The sequence below is a fragment of the Lutra lutra genome, chromosome 2 (genome assembly GCF_902655055.1).
Source record: "Lutra lutra chromosome 2, mLutLut1.2, whole genome shotgun sequence".
Lineage (NCBI taxonomy): Eukaryota > Metazoa > Chordata > Mammalia > Carnivora > Mustelidae > Lutra > Lutra lutra.
Window position 1 is genome coordinate 144766129 of NC_062279.1, and position 15413 is coordinate 144781541.

The 15413-nt window shown below is 43.2% G+C and overlaps 1 protein-coding gene across 6 annotated transcripts in view; it reads right to left on the minus strand.

The window, feature by feature from the left end:
* KIAA0232 (KIAA0232 ortholog) overlaps positions 1-15413 on the minus strand; it is an 85199-nt gene that overhangs the window by 56297 nt on the left and 13489 nt on the right. The window contains exon 1 of one of the 6 annotated variants that reach the window (XM_047718806.1): positions 1077-1216. The exons of 4 other annotated variants lie outside the window; for them this stretch is intronic. The gene's annotated coding sequence lies outside the window, so the exon portion shown is untranslated. Of the gene's footprint in view, positions 1-1076; positions 1217-15413 lie in introns of those variants that run through there. One more of the 6 variants, XM_047718805.1, reaches the window with a different exon arrangement.

The following is a 15413-nucleotide window of genomic DNA, read 5'->3' on the forward strand; positions in this document are numbered from 1 at the left end:
AACTGTAACCAGAGGACCCGGTACAGAATACTGGGCCATAACTAAGCCGCTTCTCTCTAAGAAGCAAGCCTCTGATAGAGGGATGAACATTCGACTAAATGAGAGACTCTATTTCTAGTTCTGAACTGAAAGGAGACTCCTAGGTATGTTGGCTCATGATTCTTAATTAAAATTTATTTTGGGTTATGATCTACCACATGGTCAAAACAGTGGAAGGGTCTGACAAACCGAGGCAAAACCCATCTAACATCTGTCTGACAAGTTCAAGAATACAGCTGGCAAACACCCAAATTTCAAACTGTTACGCTCATTCTAAATGTGAAATTTAGTCAGTATGAAGTTAAATTTCATTTGGGCTTAACTAAATTCTCCAAAAGTTTTTCAAGACTTTTTTTTAATGAGAGAGAGAACAAGTGGGGGGAGGGGCAAAGGGATAAGCAGACTCCCCACTGAGCGGAAAGCCTGATAAGGGCTCCATCTCAGGACCCTAAGATCATGACCTGAGCCAAAGTCAGATGTATAACAGACTGGGTCACCCAGGTGCTCCTCCAGAAGAGTTTTAGAGAAAGAGCACCACTGTATATACTCAAAGGCTTTTTGTCTTGCTTCACTTCATTTTTCAACATGTGATTCTCCAGAGGTTTACAGAAAAAAGAGGGACCTTTGGATCATCTTGATTATCTTTCTCCCACACAAAACTAACCCAAATTATCCTAAAGACCGGGCTGCATAAATGACGATTTAAAAGGTTTCACAATAGAGGGGGGGGCCTGGGTGGCTCAGTTCGTTAGGTGTCTGCCTTTAGCTCAGATCATGATCCCAGAGACCTGGGAACAAGCCCGCATCTGGCTCCCAGCTCAGCGGAGAGTCTGTTTCTCCCTCTCCCTCTGCCCCTCCCCTCCACTCTTGCTCTCACTCAGTTGCTCTCTCAAATAGTCTTTAAAAAAAAAAAGTCCCATTAAAACACACTTATTTTAGATTTTTCTGTCTTTTTTACATCAAACTTTAAATGGTTTCCATTAAGGATGCAAAAAAATATATACAGGTATAATTAAATGCCTATGAAGTTTCTATACCACTTAGGTCTTCTTTAATTCTTGCAGGTAGCACGGGAGAGTGGAAAGTTCACGAGCCTAGCAGTCATAACATCTAGGTTTTTGTAGTCAGTCTCATCTCTGCTACTTAATAGCTGGTTTTGTGCCCATGACTTCTTGGGGTCTTTGTTTTCTCATCTGTAAAACAGAATAATAAATACAAGCTCTCTCTACACTTCAATGTCTCATAAGGTTGTTGCCAAGAGCAAAGGAGAAGCACATTTATGTTTTTGTGGCCTTTGCATTTCATAAACTGTCACACAAATGGAAGGTACTGTTACAAACTGCGCCCCTCAAACTGTTTATACCTGCTTTATTTTACACGTCCCTTCAGTGACCAGATTATGAGAATAGTATGTGTGTAAAAAATACTACTCTTCTGGAACAAAAAATTCTTGACTTCCTTACTATCCTTAAAACAAACAAAAAACTATGAAATCTTCTTCACTGATAAGAACCTAGTTTCTAGTCACATCAAAGCCTTCCCGCTTGTTAACATGTTATTCTCTGCTACAAATTCAAACGTGACACTGCAAATAACTCAAGGTGGTTAAGGTGCAGAGGATGAACACAGAAATACAATGATCCCCTTTGCTGCCCAGTTTTCTATTTGTTTTGAAATGTGCACACCTGCAGAGCAGTCTCTGCAGAGAAGCCACACCAGCCCCAAACAGCACAGATCCAGAGGCCCTCAGCACACCCTGGGTGCTTTTTCTGCGGCCCAGTGTACAGCTTCTAGAAATGCGATTTCTAATCAAGGATTAAAAATAGCCCCGGTGATGAATGAAAATCTTCCCCCAAGACTGGGGCAACTCTGTGCAGGCTTGGGGATCAAGCAAAGCCTCCAGGCTTAATATTAGTCAGAGCCTGGAAGCCAAAGTGCAGAGGGCAGGGGGAATACACATCATGCCCCCTGGTCCCTCTCAAGATATCCCCGTCCCCACCGCCAGAAACCTCACACCATGCTGGGTCTCCAGGAGTCAGGGCCCTGGGGCCTGGGACATTTAGGATCAGATCTGGGACTAGCGTAACAAACTGAATATTAAAAATAAAAGCACTGGGGGGGGGGGGTGGCCAGGTGATGGATGCTGGGGAGGTATGTGTGGTGGTGAGCACTGGGTGTTGTATAAGACTGATGAATCACAGACCTGTTCCCCTGAAACAAATAATACATTATATGTTAATTAAAAAATAAAATAAAAGCATTTAATTCTTTAACTATCTAGTCTATATGTTTCTGAGTCATATAATTAGTCCCAAATGATCTGTCCACTAAGAAAAATAGAAAACAGATCTAGAACTTAAGTTATTACTAAGTACTTTTTCAACAAATAATTAAGACATGGTAAGGCCACAAGTTTCAAATGAGTGACAGAATAATGAAGGCTCTTTTTACAGTGGGATAAAGGGTCAATTTGAAGGAGTTAACTGATCTTCCAAAATCTCTTTCCTTGTGTAACAAAGTTTCAAGAAATAAAATGGTGTCTTTCTGTCCTCTTTGTAACACCACACACATTCCTAGAAGTAATTCAAATTACAGCTCCATTTGTGTGCCTACAGAGTCATCTCAGGTGCAAGCAGCAGTGACTCCGAGAAGCTCGAAGAAACAGATATCTTATAGTCTGTTCCTTAGAGCTCAAGCCAAGCGGACAAGTGACCAGTGGAATTTAAATGTCAAAGGATTTCCCTTCTTCTTTTGTAGTAGGGCCCACGTATTTTTAGATCTGCTGAAAACACATTACGACTATTTCAAAAGCATCATCCCTTTCTGACATGGCTCACAGCTATCATCTGTGGCACTGTGTCCACTGGCTCGTATGGCAGCACAACCAGTCACAGAGCACCTGTCAACCATTCTAAACAGCGCTTCTCAGCACATAGTGCAAAGCGCAGGTCTTATACATGGAAATCTGTTCAACCGACGGCCTTGCTCTTTTACTCTCCAAGCACTTCTGCTTTTCTGCTTAAGTGGATCACATCTACTTTCATTACAAAAGTTGGTTAAAGTATTTTTCTAAATATGAAAACAGAAGGACACCCATACACAATTTCTCCACCTTAATATAATCCACAGTATTTCCATATGGTCATTTTCAGTGGTTATTTTTCCTTTTCATAGAATTTAAAATGTTTTCTTATTTCAACAGGTTAAATACTAATACATACTTCTGTGTTCTCTGCTTTTCACCTAACATTACATCTTCCCAGTGCTGTGCTAGGGTCCAATATGGCTATTTAACATTTTAATTAAAAATCGGCCACACGTGGGCGCCTGGGCGGCTCAGTGGGTTAAGCCGCTGCCTTCAGTTCAGGTCGTGATCCCAGGATCCTGGGATCCAGTCCCGCATCAGGCTCTCTGCTTGGCGGGGAGCCTGCTTCCCCCTCTCTCTCTGCCTGCCTCTCTGCCTACTTGTGATCTCTGTCTGTCAAATAAACAAATAAAATTAAAAAAAAAAAAAAAATTGGCCACACCAGCCACATTTCAAGAGCTCAAGGACATGTGTAGCTAGTGGCTGTTGTGCAAATATAGGACATTTCTGTCACTGCAGAAGTTCTGCTAAACAATACTGGCTTAGATTCTCTCCCATGTTGGACTAAGCAGAGTCATAGGCTCAGCAGAACCCACGCACCCTCCTCCCTGTACCTGTGGACTGTATGAGACACTCCCCCTCACACCTGCAAGATGGGATGCTAAGCAGAGCCACTCTGAGACAGCACAGAGTACCAGAGGGACGGTCTGAGGGAAGTGGAAAACACCTGCCTTTGTGTTTGGTGGATCTCAAATGTCATCAGGTCAAATGGCACTGCAATAGAAAGTAATCATGAAAGGTTCAGAGACAATGTCAAACTGTATACAGAACAGCAAGGACCAAGATGCTTACTGACAAAGCAAAAAGAAAACTGACAATAACCTGAATGGGGGGCCAAATTTCAAGGTTCAAAATTCAGGAAGAAAGGTTATTTAGTCAAAACAGGGTGGATTATGCTGCAGAAACAAACAATCCCCAAATCACAGTAGTCAGGTCCATCCTGGACTGGCAGGAATGCTCAGCGTAATAATCACAGCACAACCACTCTGGGACTCTGTACACAAGATGACAGTGCCGTCACCAACTTTGAACCCTGTTAGTTCAGGAACCAGGGGCAAAGAAAACCTATGTCAAAGCATGCATCAGTGCTTTGGAAACTCCCTCCTGGGAGTAAGCCCCCATCTCCCCAGTTAAAGCAAGTCTCATGGCATCATTCCAAGCAGGGCTCAGGGGGAGCTTGCCTCTCCCATGCCGAGGAGGAGGGGAGAGCAGTAACAGGTATCAACAGCCCTAAGAACTACTTTAAGAGGCAAAATGTGGGACTCTTGATAGGAAACAACTCTAAAGTCTAACACTATTGAAAACCAGCTTCTGGTCAACTTGGGGGGACTATTTGAAGGAGATAAATCAAAACACTGCCCCCCCAAAAAACAACAACACCCACAAAAGAGACTAAAGTAACATGCTCAGGAAGGTTTCTGAAGGCATGAGCACTGCTGAAACATTAACACCTAAATGGCAACAGCCAACCCCTGCCCTATCTCCTCTAAGAAGCCATCCCTGACTACTTAAGGCCACACTACTCACTTTCTGTGACACTGGGGGCACTCACTGTCCTCCCTGCTCTCTGCTTCTCAATGACACGCATTCACACTATTCTCCCAAGGGCCTCCTGCATGTGGGCTCCTTCACAAGCAAGGCTGAAAGTTCCCCAAAGCCAAACTGTGAGATGTTCCACATGCTAATTAGCAAAATACTTGGGCCTTGGCAGGTGAGCAAAACTGTGTCAAATTAAACACTTTCCACATCTAAATGGAATAAATTCTGAGGGACAGCCTTGGGAAATACAATATTCCTAATGCTAGCATGTGTGGGAAACCACTGGGCCCCAGTCAAGTCCTCAGCTGCCAGGTGGGGAACAACTCTAGCCCAGGAGCCCTAGTTCACTCTTCCACCACTCACACATGTGCTGGAGGCGTGTGCCAGATACAGGGCACGCTGTTAGTGATACAAAATCAATGACCCTCAGGTTCGTTCCTTCTGTATTTACCAACCTACGTTAATGGGCTTTGGGCTTCATCCTGAGGTAATCAACTTGTACTTCTTCCTGCTGAAACCCACTGTCTTCCATCTTCCTTGATCTAGTTTGGTACTTTTGCAATTTATGCCTTCATATTTTACCTGGTCTTCCGCACTACAAATTTCACAATAAATTTGACAAAGTGCTCAATATTCAAGGGCCTGAATTACCTGAAACGGTCTTTTCATAATTCCTCAATTTTTGTATCAATGCGACTTTCACACACACACAAAAGCCTTTAAAGGGGGAGAGTAAAGGATATAAAAAATATAAGTAGAAGAAAACAGAACAAAGAAAGTAGAAGCTTGAACTAAGCTTTTAGATTCTACTACTTTTCACAAAGATCCTAAATATCTGCCTGGCAAATCAGAGAGCGCACATTTATAATGAGCTAATTACACACATGTACATCATCTCTGGGCGTCGATTTGGAACATAAGGGATCACTCATTTTCTTTAGTAGGTAGCAGGCCTTCAGAGCTAATCTATGGCCAGAAGAGAAAATCCATAGAAATCAGCCTAAACCAGAACTCTTATCACTGAAAAAATGACAGGCTAAAAGCTGGTCATATGCACCTGGTTAAGCTTCTGTATCTGAAAAACTATGGAGACAGGGAGAGTCGGACCTACAATTGCTTCCCCATCTAGAAACGTGCCAAGTCCTAGGAAGTGAATAAGGCTTCTAAGACAATATAAGCAATGAGACTAGTGTGGGACACGAGCGCTTTCCACGCAAATAGGAAGAACTGCATAAAGATTAAATTCCATTTTTACTAGCCAGGCTATCAGAAATACACTGACCACTATATATTCTCCAGTGACAATGAAAATGAATTCTTTTCATGAACATAGGGTTGTTCTTATTGCTGAAAGTATTACTCCAGAGTAAAAGGAAATAGCAAAGGTCTTACTAAATTGCACACACATAACAGACCTGGTTAATTTCTAAGGTGAAAAGATAAGAAAAAGGAAGAACAGCTAGATAATGAGGACAGGTGAAATGAAAGGACCTGGTCGCACAGAGAATCAGAAGCACAGGATAGACTTCCAAAAACAAAACAAACGGGAACTGTACCACATGTGTAATGAGACTAAAAGGGAAGAGCTTTTCAGTCCAGCCTGGAGAAACTCTCCCCATGGTGTGCTACTGGTGAGTGCTTACAGAACCCAAAGTCTGGGCCAGCCTCTAAGTTCTTAGAGTCCTAAAGGGGCTAACCAGAGGGAGATAAACTGCTTATGCAAAGTAACATTATTTTATTTCTAACTTTTACTCCAAGGCCAGTTATTAGATGATTCATTCTCATCTGTTAATATTTCTGGTTTGAAAGCTGGGCTGATTTTCCCAGACCGAAATCTCTTTTGCAAGTTCCATTACAATAACCAGCATTTATCACTCATCTAGATCTTAATTAGACACCAGAATTCATTAGCAGGACTGCAAAATGGCAGCTTTTGTACCTTCAAAAAAGTCCTTATTGGAGACTTACAAAAATGTCGTTTTTCCCTAGAAAGGGCAAACCACACGTCGGGCACTTTACAGAATGAAAAACCATGCAGAAAGCCCTTTAGGTCAGAGAGCAGGCAGTAAGTGCACACACTGACATCTGAAAGCGTCCTCCTGCAAACGATAATACAGCTACTAAACAAAAGCCAAACATTAAAACAAAGTTCATTATTATGAAATCCTAAAAACTGCTGGAAAGTGATGAAACTAAATTTCAGAAATTTAAAAATTTCAATTAGGAGAAACTATATGGATCTTCAATTCTAAGAAAAATTTTCAACACTAAACAACTTTTTTAGAAACAAAAAATCTAAACAAGCAGATTTTTAGAATTCTGAAAATGCAAAAGGCTCTACCATTATGAAAACCATTTAGTCAAGGATGAGACATTTATTAAATAAGATACTAGATCACGAGAGTGTATCAAAATAGTTTCTCTGAGCAATACTGTTGCTTGTCCAACATCTATCTGTGCATAAAAATTCTACAGCTCCTGGGGCGCCTGGGGGAGTGGGGCTCAGTCTGTTAAGCGTCCAACTCTTGATTTCAGCTCAGGTCATGATCTCAGGGTTGTGAGATCGAGCCCTGTGCCACTGGGTTCCTTGCTCAGAGTGGAGCCTCGAGATTCCCTCCCTCTCACTCTGCATCCCCTCAACCTACCCCCAGCCCTGCGCATACACTCTTTCAAAAATTTTTTATAAACTCTACAGCTTTCAACTACTGACCTCAAAATTACAGTGAACGGTCTTCTGAGTTTCAGTAGGTGGGGGGAAAAAGTGGCCTGAAACTCTGAGGCTCACTGGTAAGACCGTGCATTTTTAAAAAATACTAAAATAAAGCCATAAGCTAAGTGATACATATTACAGTTCTCCAAAATGAAACTGGGTAATAAGCAATAAAATTTTGGTAAGATTTGGTATCTCTCAATAAGAGATACCTAATTCAATAAAAAATTTTAGATGATTATCTGATACATATCCCACTAGTTAGAAATTTTCAGTGATCAGAATAAAATTCTTTGATTTTGCAAAAAGAGATACATCTGAGAACTCAGAATAGGTTCAAAGTACCTGTATTTTTTACCCACTAATTATATGCTTCAAAGATTAAATCAAGTCTTTAGCTGCGACTCTAAGGATAACTATGTAGCTACAGTCCGTAGGAAGCTATTTAAATGAATAGTGTCATCATTTAAAGTATAAGCTGCTACAATTCCCCTAAAGTGTATTTATTCTAGGTGATATAAAATTTATTATTTTGCTGTAGAAATTCTTCCTCTTGCATGAATTAGGGAAATACCAGAGCTGAAACAAAAGTAGGTTTATTTATTATAACTTTTAATATGGTAGGTAATGTGCATCTGGACCCTCTAGGAAGAAAACACAGTAGACAGTGTTTTCCATACTCACTTAATTAGAGATCTCTTCTGTGTTCCCAAGAACACACTTTGGGAAATAGGACCTTTTAAAACAGACTTACCATTTTCCCTAAGGGTCAAGGTATAAGAAAGACCTAGACCATCTAGGGTCCTTATATCCTTAATTTCCTAGGGTTGAAAAGTTAAACTGAAGATACTATTTAGGAGTAAGATTTTAAGCATATAAATAAGTACATTTATTATCCTTTTAAAAATCTGCATATAGGGGCACCTGGGTGGCTCAGTTGGTTAAGCGGCAGCCTTTGGCTCCCATCCTGTGGGATGGAGCCCCATGTCAGGCTCCCTGCTCAGCCAAGAGCCTGCTTCTCCCTTTCCCTCTGCCTGCTGCTCTGCCTACTGGTGCTCTCTATCTCCATCAGATAGATAAATAAAAACTTTTAAAATAAATAAATACATAAATAAAAATACTTTTTAAAAAATAAAAATCACATAAATTATATTGTGCTATACAGTAAATCGATCAAAAGCTCCATGGGATCGAAAGTTCCCAATCCCTCCCTCTCCCCCAGGCACGCCTCAGTCCTCATATGCAATCCTGGAATACCCACACTAAAGGAGCTGGACCTACATCCAATGCCTTCGACACACAGCACTTCCCCACAGCACACACTCCAGGCCCAGCAGCAAAGGAGGCACCTGAGATGTCGGGGTGCTTACAGCCCCTAAAATGATCCTGGGTTTATTTCCACTGCACAGAGCCACCAAGTTGGGTTTTCGTGGCTCTAAAGACAGAGGTGTAATAGGATGCTCGTGGCAGAGCCACCACTAGGACGGAACTCAACTGGCCAGTGGCTCTGCAACACTGGAAGGCCGAGTGCAGTGTAGAGGCCACGCTCCAGGGGCTGGTGGAAGGGCAAGCTGACGGAGAAGCACCTGTCGTTCACAAACATTTGCTGGGGTCAAGTACGGCTGCTAAAGAATTTAGAAATGCTACCAATTTTCAGTGTACTCCGAGGCATCCCTGAATCTGGGAAAGATGCTGAGAAGCTCCATTACTCTGGGAGGCCGAGTGGACTGGCATTAATATGAATGTTTATCTCTGAAATTCTCCATCCATCAGTGATAATTCTCAAGACCTAAAACAGAAATACTTTACAGACAATGCCATATCATCAAAAATATATTTAATGCACAGCAAAGGAAACAGTGAACAAAACCAAAAGACAACTGACAGAATGGGAGAAGATATTTGCAAATGACATATCAGATAAAGGGCTAGTGTCCAAAATCTATAAAGAACTTAGCAAACTCAACACCCAAAGAACAAATAATCCAATCAAGAAATGGGCAGAGGACATGAACAGACATTTCTGCAAAGAAGACATCCAGATGGCCAACAGACACATGAAAAAGTGCTCCATATCACTCGGCATCAGGGAAATACAAATCAAAACCACCATGAGATATCACCTCACACCAGTCAGAATGGCTAAAATTAACAAGTCAGGAAATGACAGATGCTGGCGAGGATGCGGAGAAAGGGGAACCCTCCTACACTGTTGGTGGGAATGCAAGCTGGTGCAACCACTCTGGAAAACAGCATGGAGGTTCCTCAAAATGTTGAAAATAGAACTACCCTATGACCCTGCAATTGCACTGCTGGGTATTTACCCTAAAGATACAAACATAGTGATCCGAAGGGGCACATGCACCCGAATGTTTATAGCAGCAATGTCTACAATAGCCAAACTATGGAAAGAACCTAGATGTCCATCAACAGACGAATGGATAAAGAAGATGTGGTATATATACACAATGGAATACTATGCAGCCATCAAAAGAAATGAAATCTTGCCATTTGCGACGACGTGGATGGAACTAGAGGGTATCATGCTTAGCGAAATAAGTCAATCGGAGAAAGACAACTATCATATGATCTCCCTGATATGAGGGAGAGGAGATGCAACATGGGGGGTCGAGGGGGTAGGAGAAGAGTAAATGAAACAAGATGGGATTGGGAGGGAGACAAACCATAAGTGACTCTTAATCTCACAAAACCAACTGAGGGTTGATGGGGGGAGGGGGTTGGGAGAGGGGGTGGGGTTATGGATATTGGGGAGGGTATGTGCTATGGTGAGTGTTGTGAAGTGTGTAAACCTGGCGATTCGCAGACCTGTACCCCTGGGGATAAAAATATATGTTTATAAAGCTGTAAAAAAAAAAAAAAAAAAAAAGAAAAAAAATATATATATTTAAAATAGCCAGTGGCCGGGACACCCAGGTGGCACAGTCAGTTAGTTATCCACTTTGATTTCCACTCAGGTCATGATCTTGAGGCCATGAAATCGAAGGCTGCACTCAGCAGAGAGTCTGCTAGGGCCTCTCTCTCCCTCTACCCTCCCCACCTCCCCCATGTCCATACTCCCTCGCTCTCTAAAAATAAACAAAATCCTTAAAATACCCAGCAGCCTGCACAGGTCCCAACCTGCCTGTGGTCTGGGGTTTCTGCCTTGTAAAGCCAAGGAGAGGGTTTGTCTTCTCTTCTGAGAAAGACTCCTACACAGCTGGCTTTAGCACCTTCCAGGAATAGGGAGGCAGGGGTTGAGAGCTCAGGAGCCTGGGTTTCAGCTGAGTTAGAGAAGATGGTGCTCACAGCCGGGAAGTTCAGAGTCAGGTGCAGTTACCTCCAGGATTCATGACTGTTAATCCAGCCTCGGTTTCATGACAGTCACAGAAGTGGATCCCTTAACAATAATGACAGTTTCAAGAAATAAAATAAAATGCACAGCAATGGAAGACACAAAAGTGAAAGATTTGGGGTTGGAATTTTACACTAATTAAAACCCTTCTCAGGGTGCCTTAGTGGCACAGTCAGTTAAGTGTCCAACTCTTGGTTTCAGCTCAGGTCATAACCTAGAGGTTGTGGAATCAAGCCCTGCATCAGGCTCCACACTCAGTGGGGAGTCTGCTTGGGATTCTCCCTCTCCCCCCGCCCCTCCCACTCATGCTCACACTCTCTCTCTCAAATGAAATAAATAAGTCTTAAACAAACAAACAAAAAAACAACCTTTTGAGGGCACCTATGTGGTTCAGTCCATCAAGCAACCAACTCCTGGGTTTCAACTCAGGTCACGATCTCAGGGTCATGAGACTGAGCTCCATGCTGGGCTCCATGCTCAGGGTGAGGAGTCTGCTGGTCTCTCTCCACTGCTCCCCCAAATAAATGTAAATTTAAAATTTAAAAAAAAAAGTGTTTTTAAGATTTTATTCATTCATTTGACAGAGAGTGAGAGCAAGCACAAGCAGGGGGAGGAGCAGAGGGAGAGGGAGAAGCAGGCTCTCTACTGAGCAGAGAGCCCGAAGTGATCCCAGGACCCTGAGACCATGAAATGAGTTGAAGGCAGACGCTCAACCAACTGAGCCACCCAGGTGCCCCCAAATTTTAAAATCTTAGAAAAAAGAAAAAACACTTCTCCTCAAAGAACAGACTGGGCATGACCATCTGTAGAGCTCTATAGATGTCAAAACTCTAAAATTTCACTGATGGTGCCTGGGTGACTCAGTTGTTTAACTGTATGCCTTCTGCTCAGGTCATGTTAGCCCCACATCGGGCTCCCTGCTAGCATGACCCTTCCACTCGGGTCATGATCTCTGAGTCCTGGGATCCAGCCCTGGGCTCCCTGCTCCACAGGAAGCCTGCTTCTCCCCCTCCCATTCCCCCTGCTTGTATTCCCTCTCTCGCTATCTCAATGTCATAAATACATAAAATCTCTTTTTAAATGTTTTTAAAATTTCACTGGTATGTTCAAATCATGAAGATTACAAAGATAACTGTAAAATAAAAAGTAGCAGACATGTACACTCACAAACACAACAGCAATATACATGCACAGCTGAGAAAAGGATATAAATAAGAACTGTTAAGTATCCAAACACTGAACATAAAGTCACCTTTCATATGACTCCTGTTACATATGAAGTTGATTACGCTTTTCGTATAGATTCTGGTCAAGTTTTCTATCACATGAAATATTTAATTCGGGGATTGGTAGTTAAGTTTTCCACTCCGGTGAATATGATAACAGACACCTCTGGAAAAAAAGGTAATAATCCCTAGAAATATTTGATAAATAAGGGTAATCTTATCTAGATGCATCTTTCAGGTGCTACCTAATGACCAGTAACTAGAACCACAGGAATGATTTGGGCGGAGTTGTGTTATAGATCCCTGTTTCAACCCCTCACTGAAAAGGTCAAAGACCTGTGTAGTTTATGCAGAAGTCACTACCTACAGACCAGTTCTCCACCCCACCCCCTACCCAAGGGTCTGAGAACTTTACTACAAGAGCAATTGAGGGTAGGGTTTAAGAGGAGATGGTCACTGTGGTGGTAGACTTTGTCAGATCTTGCTCAGAGCCAGTGAATCAGAATCTCCGTTTTACCAAGTTCCCCAAGTGACAAATGTACTCATTTTCTTTAAGTGAGCTCTAGGCCCAATGCAGTGCTTGAACTCACGACCCTGAGAACAAGAGTCACATGTGTATGGACCGAGCCACCCAGGCACTCACAAATGTACTTTATTTTTTTTTATTTTTTAAAAAGATTTTATTTATTTACTTGACAGAGAAAGAAAAAGACACAGTGAAAGAGGGACTAAAAGCTGGGGAAGTGGGAGAGGGAGAAGCAGGCTTCCTGTGGAGCAGGGAGCCCAGGGCTGGATCCCAGGACTCAGAGATCATGACCCGAGTGGAAGGCAGCCAATTAACGACCGAGACACCAAGGCACCTTCCCCCCCCCCCCCCACGCCGCCATGTACTTTAAAAGTTTGAGAACACAGGCCTTAGACCTCTTTCCCTACCTCAAGGTCAGAAAGAGGCTTGTCTGTACTTTCTTCTAAAAGTATTCAAGTTTTTCTTCTCATATTGTAGCAAAGTGAATCATTGTTTCCAACTTTGTGTTCCATTCATCCCATTCCACAGCAAGTCCCCACCATTGTCGCCATGGGATGGACTGGCAGTGCCTCCCTCAGGCTGAGAACATGTCCCTGCATTGCCTCCTGTGACTGGTGCGGCCAGTGGATCACAGTGGACATGACCTACATCATGTCCAAGCAGCTTTTAAAGTGATCATGGGATTAGGCCTGGCTTCTTCTGCTATGAAAGGAAGAACGTGTCCCAGATGAGACCGCTTCCTCAGCATGCGTCTCAGGACAAGGGGACACCTGGAAGAGCACCATAGCTATAAGTGGCAGCTGCCAATGTGTGATGTGAGCCTTGAAGAACTGTCCAGTGCTTAAGTCACAGATTCGGGGGTTCGGTCACCGCAGTGCAACCTTGTAAAATCTAGTAACACGATCACATTCTTAATCCACCTGTGAGTTACTTGTATCTAGGATTAGTGAAGCAGGCCCTTAACTGCATGTTTTCCTACATGGAAACCCAGCTGCGCCCGTGTCCCTGATGGATCAGCCCTCCATCCCCATCGGTAACTGCACTTTTCTCCCAGATGCAAGTTCAGTGTAACCACACATCTCTTAGGGGCTCTCTTCTGTGCTCAGCACACCCACCCCCATGCCTACACCGCACTGTTGGAGCTACTGAACTTCTACACGAAGTGTCGAGACTCCTCCTTGGGAGTGTCTTCTCTGTGCCTGGCCCTGTGTTCACTCTTAAAATTTTAGGATCTACCTCCACATTCTGTGAGAAACCCTGCTGGGTTTTAACTAGAGATACATTAGTTTTAACTAGAGATTAATGGATCTCTAGTTTTAACTAGAGATACATTAAATATATAGATCGATTTGAGGAAAACAGACCGCTTTATACTACGCAGTCTTCCCATTTATGAACAAGGACCGTTTCTCCATTTATCTAGGTCTCCCCCTAGATCTTTCAAATAAGTGTCCATGTTCAGCACACACATTTATTCCTAGATGCTAGGCCACAGACTCTCCTAGGTTTTATACAGAATCATCACCTGCAGGTGACAACACTTCCCTGCTTCTAGCGCAGCAATCCTTGGAGAGGGCAAGGCCATCCTCTGGCTGTGCTGGCCCACTGTCACCTCGGCGGGACAATGAAGAGAAGCGGCCTCAGCAGGGTGTCCTCTGTCCTGTACCCGGCTATACAGGAAATGGGTCCACTCTTCCTCATTAAAACTGATGCTGTCCATAGGTTTTCTGCAGACATCCTTTACCGGCTAGGAACACTGCCTTCTACTTTCAGTTCGCTAAGATCGTAGCTACAGCTGCCTAGTCACCCGTGTCTAGAGTTAGTGAACTAAAGGTACTTCCTTTTTCATGGCATAAATGTGGTTTTCCTCCAGCAACAGCAGAAGCAGATTATGTTTCTGGAATTTACTACCAAAGTGGTTCTACATGCATGCTCGCTGCATTCCAACACCCCATGAAGTAGACACGTAATTATTCCCTTTGTACAGATGACAACACAGAAACTTAGAACAGAAACTTCATTTCTCCAAACAGCAAGTAAGAGGAAGAGCTGGGATCTGAAAGCAGACTAAGCTAACCCTAGAGCGAAGCTCCTCACTGCTGCAGGCTGTCTGGTAATAACCTGCAGCTACCCAAAGGGTCCTTCTGGCCCCAGAGGGCAGGACTTGCACAGCAATGGTCTGCACCGAACTCGGGCTGTCCAGGAAGTATGTTCTGTGCACAGTGCCACCTGACCAAGGATCCGCCTTCAGGAATCCTTCAAATCATCAAAGCAGGACAAATTCAAACGGGGGGAAAGGAAGGTAGGATTGAATTTTAAATTCACGTGAAATAGGTCCCAAAATTTTGAGACTGAGCTACTGTTCCAGGGACCCTTTTTAAGAGAGAAAGATGGGGCACGTGGGTGGCTCACTCATTAAGCGTCTGTCTTCAGCTCAGGTCATGATCTCAGGGTCCTGGGATGGAGTCCTGTGTCGGGCTCCCTTGTCAGTGGGGAGCTGGCTTCTGCCTCTCCCTCTGCCCCTACTTGTATTCCCTCTCTCGCTGTCTCTCTGTCAAATAAATAAAAAGTCTTTAAAAAAAAAAAAAGAAAGAAAAAAAGAAAAAGAAAGAAACAAAAAAGTTTCAAAATGTTTTATAAGGAAAAAGAAAGAGAGAAAGAGAAAGAGAACATGCCAGTGACTTGGAGGGGGCGGGCAGAGCAGAGGGAGTGAGAATCGTAAATGCAGAGCCTAACATGGGGCTTGATCTCATGACCTGAGCCAAACTGCTCAGACATTTAACTGACAGCACCACCAGGCACCGCCCCTGTGGGTCCTTCTTAATCAACATCAGCATGCTGAACAGTCTACGACTGTTTTCCAGAGAACCCATTTT